This window comes from Furipterus horrens, unplaced genomic scaffold (assembly GCF_987537825.1).
Source record: "Furipterus horrens unplaced genomic scaffold, mFurHor1.1.pri manual_scaffold_1, whole genome shotgun sequence".
Classification (NCBI taxonomy): Eukaryota; Metazoa; Chordata; class Mammalia; order Chiroptera; family Furipteridae; genus Furipterus; species Furipterus horrens.
The window spans coordinates 181,495,164-181,503,343 of record NW_028327171.1 but is presented as its reverse complement, the minus strand read 5'-3'; the positions used below and the strand labels follow the sequence as shown (position 1 = coordinate 181,503,343).

The 8,180-nt window shown below is 42.0% G+C and overlaps 1 pseudogene; it reads left to right on the top strand.

Moving 5' to 3' along the window:
- The first annotated feature begins 181 nt into the window (after positions 1-181).
- Positions 182-768, top strand: LOC150022395 (rho GDP-dissociation inhibitor 1 pseudogene; annotated as a pseudogene).
- Positions 769-8,180: the final 7,412 nt, after the last annotated feature.

Genomic DNA, 8,180 nt, shown 5'->3' with positions numbered 1-8,180 from the left:
AAAATTAGAGGTATAAAAATTGAACACAATAAAAATGATCTCTATATTTGCAAATGATAAGATTGTATACCTGGAAAATCTAAAAGACAGAAAATAAAACTAATTAAAGAAAGTTCATGTTCGTCATTTTGTGCAGGAGGGAGTGCAAGCGTGGTGCGGTCAAGCCTCGCAGCCCCAGACCCAGCTAGAGGTGAGCATGGCTGCGCAGGAGCCCGTGACTGAGCAGCTGGCGCAGACTGCAGCCGGGAAGAGGATGAGCAGCACTCGGTCAACTACAAGCCCCCAGCCCAGAAGATCACCCAGGAGATGCATGAGCTGGACAAAGTACAAGAAAGCCCTGCTGGGCCATGTGGCCCTGTCTGCCAACTCCAACGTCCCCAACATCATCGTGGGTGTAGTAGGGCCCTGGCCCCCTGGTGCTGGACCTGAAAGGTGACCTGGAGGCCTTCAAGAAGCAGTTCTTTGTGCTGAAGGAGGGTGTAGAATACCTGATAAGGATCTCTTCCCGGCTGAACCAAGAGATCGTGTCTGGCATGAAGTGCACCCAACACACATACCGGAAGGGCGTCAAGGACTGACAAGACTGGCTACATGGTGGGGAGCTGCAGGCCCTGGGCCAAGGAGTATAAGTTCCTCCCCCATGGAGGAGGCACCCAAGGGCATGCTGGCTACCAGCAGCTACGACATCAAGTCCTGCTTCACAGACGATAAACTGACCACCTGTCCTGGGAATGGAACCTCACCAACAAAAAGGATTGGAAGGACTGAGCCTGGCCCAGCAGGCGGGCAGGGCAGACGGAGGGAGGGATGGGTGCGCACCCCTCCTCCCCCACTCCGACCCCATACCAAAGTGCTGACAGGGCCCCGCCCATGCTGCCATCATTCCCTGATCTGCCTCCTGCCCAGCCTACAGGCCCCAGCCTCCTGGAGAGTCCAGTGTCATCACTGCTTGCTTCTGTCTGTGCTGTGGGGTGGAGGCTGCAGTTCAGGCCTCTCCCAGCCCCAGATCCCTACAGGGTCCCCCGCTTGTCCTCACCCAACCCGACTGACTGAAGGCCCTGGCTTTCCCAAGGGAGTAGGGCACTCAGGTCCCCCTGGGCCTTTTCGGTGGTTCTGTCTCCCCATCTAGGGGGCGGGGTAGGGGAGAGTGCACAACGCAGGGCCTTGTGGGGGGCCCGTTGTCCTCCAGCTTTCACTCCTCCGTGGTCATTTTATCCACTGCTGTCTGTAACCATCTAACCATGATGCCTTAACATGTGAAACGTGTGCTGTGGGGGGTCGTCACTAACCTCTAACCCATGTCTGCATGAGCATGTGGTCTCTTCAGTCCCTGCAGTTGCATCCACAGTCCCTGTTGCCAAGGAGGTGTAGGAGATGCTGCTTCTGTTCCTGGCCTGTCAGGGCTTGGCTGTCCTCTTCCCCACCCTCCCCAGCCAGGGCTGTGGGGACAGCTCTAGGGCATTAGGGAAAGCCAAACTGCCCAAACTCAAGTTGCCTCCAGTCCCATCTGAGAGGCTGGGTGTCCTTACACCTTTTCTCTCTCTGTCCCAGTGGGCAGCACACAGACCCAGAGCCCAGGCCCCCAGCAGAAGAGTCCTCAGTGGACAAAACCTGCAGCTGAGCCTTACTTGTCCCACCTGGGCCTGCTGGTCTGGAGTGGGGTGCCTGGCCTGCCAGTGTTTATTGCCTCTACACCTGCAGTCCTCTGAGCCCATTGGCCTGCTGCCTCTGCCCCCAGGCTCCCAGGCACCAGCCCCAGCAGGCCCTCCCTGGATCCAGCCAGGACAATTGTGAGACCGAGCATGTGCAGTTGGAGCTGTCCCCTGTACGTCCCCTCCCAGGTCAGGCCTGGGCGGGGATGCACAGGAACCTGTCCCTGCTTCTCCTCTTCAGACCAGGAAATAAATTTCCCTGAAGGGAGGAAAAAAAAAAAGAAAAGAATACAGCAAGGTTGCAGGATATGAAATTATTAATATACAAAATTAATTATTACACAGAATATGTAGTATATACATATACAAACAATGATGGAAACAATGGGACAAGTTGACCGCATTTAATAACAAAAGACAAAATAGTCGGCAGCCGTCCGTCTCGAGAGACGATGGTGTAGCTTCTTAAGAGTCTATCTGCATCGCCGAGAATGGCTGTGCAGTCCGACTCGGGAGTGACATGGTATCTGTCTCCTCCCGTGTTGAATCGACATCTTGTGATGACGCTGAAGCTACAGAGCCTGGGCAGGGTGATATGGAGGGTCTGCTGTTGCCCATGCAGCAGACCCCCCCTCTCTTCGCAGCTGAAGGGTCCAAGGGAAAGACGGAGTCGATACAGAAGACAAAATACTCAAGACAATATGAAATATCCAGAATCTAAAAGAAGAATCTTTTAAATACTCACAAAGGTTATAAAAGTTAACTTGGGGGATGTAGAGAAAACAGAACCTTGAGCACTGTTGGTAGGAATGTAAATTGGTACAGCCACTGTGGAAAACAGTACTGAGGTTCCTCAAAAAATTAAAAATAAGACTAGCATATGATCTAAGAATTATACTCTGGGTATATATCTGAAGAAAATGAAAACACTAACTGGAAAAGGCATCTGTACTCTTTTTTTCACTACAACATTATTTACAATAGTCAAGACATGGAAACAACTTAAGTGTCCATTGAGGGATGAAAGGATAAAGAAATTGTGGTGTTCACAGACACACACACACACACAGTGGAATACGATTCAGCTGTAAAAATGGAAATCTTGTTATTTGCAACAATGTGAATGGACCTTGAGGGCATTATGCTGAGTAATACAAGTCAGGCAGAGAAAGTCAAATATCATAAAATCTCACCTATATGTGAAGTCTAAAACAAACAGAACTGGAACTCACAGGAAAAGAGAACAGATTGGTGGTTGCCAGAGGCAGGAGGTGGGGGATGGGAAAAATAGATGAAGGGGGTCAAATGGTACAGACTTCTAGTTACAAGATAAACAAGTCCTGAGGATCTAATGTACAGCATGGTGACTATAGGTAATGATCTGAAAGTTGCTAAGAGATTAGATCTTAAATGTTCTCGTCACAAGAAATAAAAAGTGTGGTGAAATAACTATGAAACATAGAAATAACTATGTGTGGTGATTAGCTGTTAACTAGACTTACTATTTTGATTATTTTGCAATATATAGCTGACTCTTGAACAACGCAGGGGTTGGGGTACCCACCACCCATGCAGTAGAAAATCTGAGTACAACTGAGATTGTTTCTCCACATACACAGATTCCCAATAATTGATCAAAAATATAATATATATTGAAACTACATAATACTGAATGTCAACTGTAATTTTTTAAAGTTTAAAAAATTTTAAAAGACAACAGTTGCTGCCCCCCCTACCCCCAATAGATTTTACATATATCAAATCATTATGCTGTATACCTGGAACTAATAAAATTTCACATGTCAAATGTCTCTCAATAAAAATAAAGAAATATGTTTTAATAAATGTATAAATATACTGTGTTCTTTGCTAGGAAGACTCAATAACATAAAGCAGTGTGTTATATTTATAAATTATTAAGGAACAGTCATAATAAGAATACAGGTTGGAATTAGGTAAGCCAATTTTAGAGTTAACATGAAAATAATAAGTGAACAAGAACAGTCTGGAAAATTCGGATAAAGAGCAATAAGGTTACTACCTTCTCAGATATTTATACATGCTATAAATGCATCAGTAATTAAAAGCATAGATTTGGTTCATGAAAAAACTGACTAATGAAACAAATAGAAAATCCAGAGATAGACCTGAATGAATATATATGGGAATTTAGTGCACAATGAAGATTGCATGCCAAATCAAACAGAAAAGAGAGATTTTTAAATAAATAGTGTTGGGAAAACTGGGTAGCAAACTGGGGTAAAAATAAAGCAGATTCTGTACTCAGGCTATATGTCAGAAAAAGAAAACAGGTCCAATTGGATCACCTCTCCAACATCTAAATTATACCTCCAACTGAACTTTTGTTACAGCACCCTATATTTTCGTCCATGTTAGATTTTGTAATTATGTATACATATTTACTTGTTTAAAGACTTTCTTGCCTCGTGAGACTGCAAGCTTCATGACGAAGGAAATCGTTTGTTCAGTATGTAGAAAAATAGCTGGTACTTAAAATCATTAAAGATTTTTGAAAATAATAAATAAATTTACTCTTTATAGCCTTGCAAAACGATATTCTTATCCTCTTCATTCAGGTATGGAAAACAAGGCCCAGGAACGTTAGGTGACCTATCCAACCTCCTAAAATACGGGTCCAAATCCAAATCCTATGACCTTAGACACTGTGTTGTCTCCAAAGGAAGAGGGGTTTCTCATGAAAATAAAAAAGAAAGATCTGAAAGTGGCATAGGCAGCTAAAGATGATGACAATCTATCCCCTGGCTCTAGTTTATGGGGTCATGGTTATGAACAAAGAGCGGGCTCTATTTGAGGGGCATAAAATGAAGTAAAGTCCTTGGATTTCAACCAAAATAAAGATGTGGATGGAATGTTAAGTAAATAGGTTGAGGGAAGTGGGTTTGCGAAGGACAAGGGCTTTTGGAGGATCCCGAGCAACTGAGTTGAGAGACTGGACAGCAGTAAGAAAATGAGAAAGGAAAGGGGATGAGACTTCCGGGCAGCCATGGGGATAAAAGAATGAGTGAATGGATGGCTTACCGGATGCAGGTGAATACTTCTGGCAGTATTTAGGGACTCTGGAAACAAGTAGCTTGGACAGAATGAGAGGGGCTGAACTACTCTGGAATATCAGGAAGTACTCAACCAATATGAGGCTGTGGTATTTACTACATTCCTTTAACTTTTCTGAGCATTTTTCTCCCTTCATCAAGTTGTGGTGTAATCCCCCCACCCCTTCCACCCCCATCAGTTTCTCTGGAAACTCCTGCTTCACTGCTATTAGCTGAATTATATCCTGCTGGAAGGGTCAGGGGCAAGAAAATAACCCATGATCAGTGGCAGAGACAGAGGCAGTGACTACACAGAAAGGCCAGGATAGTTAAAGTATAAAGTTCAAAGGGTTATGTTTAATACTACATCTTAGGCTCTCAGAAGTGGGTGTAAATCTAGATATAATCCCAGATGGGGCCCAAATGAAATGGATGCAAATGGTTTTTAAAAATATTAAAGCTCCTGACCGCACATATATTCTATTAGAGCTAAAAATCTGTATACTTATGTTAGGTCTATTGTGTCAAGTACTAAAAAGCAAAATATTTAGTATTAAGAGTTGCTAAGAAAAAGTGTACCTTAAACTGGAATCCAAGTAATCCAAAACAGATATCCTGTGTATGACATGTGTAGGGAGTCTGATGGCTCCTGAAGGACAATCACCACTGGCTGCTGGCCACCCTCTGCCTAGAAACGGTTGCTAGGCAGTCCTAGATTTGCTCACAAATGCACTTTTCCCCCAATGATCAGTATTGTGATAACACACGTGCCATCTCCCAATCAATTTTTCTGCTCCTGTTTCATTAAAGGCAGGAGACTCTCATAAATGTTGTTGATGGTGGCTAATAGTCTTAAGGAGACTGAATTGTGCTAGGCTATTTCCTGAACAAAATGATTGAGATCTTTGCCGCCTAGGTCTAGGAGTATTTAGAGAAGTCTGAAAGCTACGTATTTCATTTGTTCTATTTTAAATATCTTTATTGTATTTTTCCCCCATTACCATTGAGTCCCTTTCTACTCCCTCTCCCCCCAGCAATCACCACACTGAAGCTAGTGTAAATGTTGTCCAGGGACCAGAATAATGAAATAATGGATCTGAGACACATTGTCTTTCAAGTTTTGTTGATTCACAAAAAACCAGTACTGTAATTCATTTATTTTAAACTCACTTTTAAAATACTTAGTAGACAGATGCTGAGAATTTGAAATATACAAAGAAAACAAAGATGTCATTCTAGAATTTTAAGGTTTTACTTTTGTTTTGCATTAATGCTAGTAATGTGCTCAGGAACACAAGAAAAAAAAGGTCAAAGTATGATTAGCCCTTTTCCAAATGGAGTTCTTTGGACTGAATCTGGCAAACCATTTATTGGCTGTATTGCCATCATTTGTACTCAGCACTTCCAAAAGAAAACATTTCTCTTCCTCAAAGCAGTTATACTTTCAATATTCCCATTTCTGCTAAAAGCACCATCACATTCCTGGTCCTTCAGACTTAAAATCTGGAGCCATAATTGCCTCCTTCCCATATGTTCTCCATGTCTAACAACCAAATCTTGCTTCTTATTCCCTTTGCTCTCTGCTACTGATGCAGTCTATCTATATTAATGTTTTTATTATTGTATCTTCATTACTGTATCAGTTTATTCTATTTTTAAGAAGCTAAGATTTTTTTTTTTAGTCTGGAATTAGAGGATCTCATTTTAGCTTCTCAAACACCTAACAAGCCTTATGCTCTAGTCATCCCCTGCCTTCCTCAAAATTCTTGGCACCTACTAGATATGATTCCTTGCTTTTCTCTGTCTCTCTCCAAATATTTATTCCTGCCTATATGTCTGTTTCATCTGGAATGCCCTTAATGCTTTTATATCTAATCATTTCCAAATTTCATTATCCCATAAGAATATTCTAAATTCCCACTTCCTTCATGGAGTTTACCTCAATTCTTCAAACTCACATTAATAGAATGCCCTCATTAGTATCTTTCAAAAGTCAGTCAGTTGGGCCCTGGCTGGGTTGCTCAGTCGGTTAGAGCATCATCCCAATATGCCAAGATTGCAGGTTTGATCCCCGGTTAGGGCACATACAAGAATCATCCAATGAAGGCATAAATAAATGAGACAACAGATCAATGTTCCCCTCTCTCTCTAAAAATCAATAAAAGAGATAGTTAGTTGGCATCTCCATATGTTCTAGAATGCTAGTCAATCAAGAATCTTAGCTCATAATGAGCTGATACTTGTATAGTGCTTATTTGGTACATATTCTAAATACATTATTAAATTCAATTTTTCACAACTTCATGAAGTAGATTATAATCTCTATTTTCACATGAGAAAATTGGGCCATAGAGAAGCTATAATCTGTCCAAGGCCACACAAGTGGCAGAGTGGGAATCAAACTCAGACGCACTGGTTCCTGAAGCCATGCTCTAAATTAGTAATCTTTATTATGGAATCGTTCTAGTTTAAAAATTCCTACACATGACCTACGTCAACCTCACCACTGGACTGAAGAGAAACTGAAAAGGAGAGGGAGACAGTAACCTGCTGAAAGTTATATAAAGCAGTGCTTCTCAAAATTTAATATGTTGCAAATCATCCAGGGGTCTTTTAAAATGCAGATTCTAGTTTAGTAGGTAAAGGATGACAACTTAGAGTCTACATCTTAAATAAGTTCATACATGATCCTGACTTTACTGGTCTATGTACCTACCACATATTGAGTAGCAAGAACAAAGAGAAATGCTAGCTGAGACTAGAACTCAGTTCTGACTTATTTCATCTTATCATACCAAACATTATGATAATAAGTAAAGTGGGAGAACATGTGACTGAGAGAATTTGCTGGGAAAAAATATTTACCTCATTCTGAATCACCATTCGGCAGATCATGAGTGCCAAATAAATTTTATGGTGTTTTTCTCCCACATGTATCCTTATTTTGCAGTAGTAAACAAGCTACGTTTAGATAGCTCTAAGATTTGCCACTCCTCTTAGATCTGCACAAATACTGAGTTTGTCCAAGAGTTATCATCTATAAATTCATTATTCACTTGTCCGTATCCCACTGTTTTATTGCTCTGGGTAGTACTTTGGGGATATGGGGTTGAAGGAAGAAAGAGTATGGGGTCGGAACCAACTTTTCAAGACCCCAGAAAGCTGGACACCCCTTGTGGATATCTGAGCACTCATTCTGCTTTCTCCTCTGAATGTGCTTGTTGCTGAGTTAGGCTAAAGAACCAGAAAGTCCAGATGCCTTAGTTTTATTCCCAGTAACAGCATATACTCTTAAGTTCATTCTAACTAGTAATGTGTGTCCCTGACATAAAAAACTACATGACCCAATTAAGCATGCCAGTTGTGGAAAGGCCCACCCGTGGGTGGCTAGTGTTAACAGTTATACTCGTAGAACTTTCTTTTGAGGGCTCTGGTGGCGGAGGAAAGCTGCACTGAG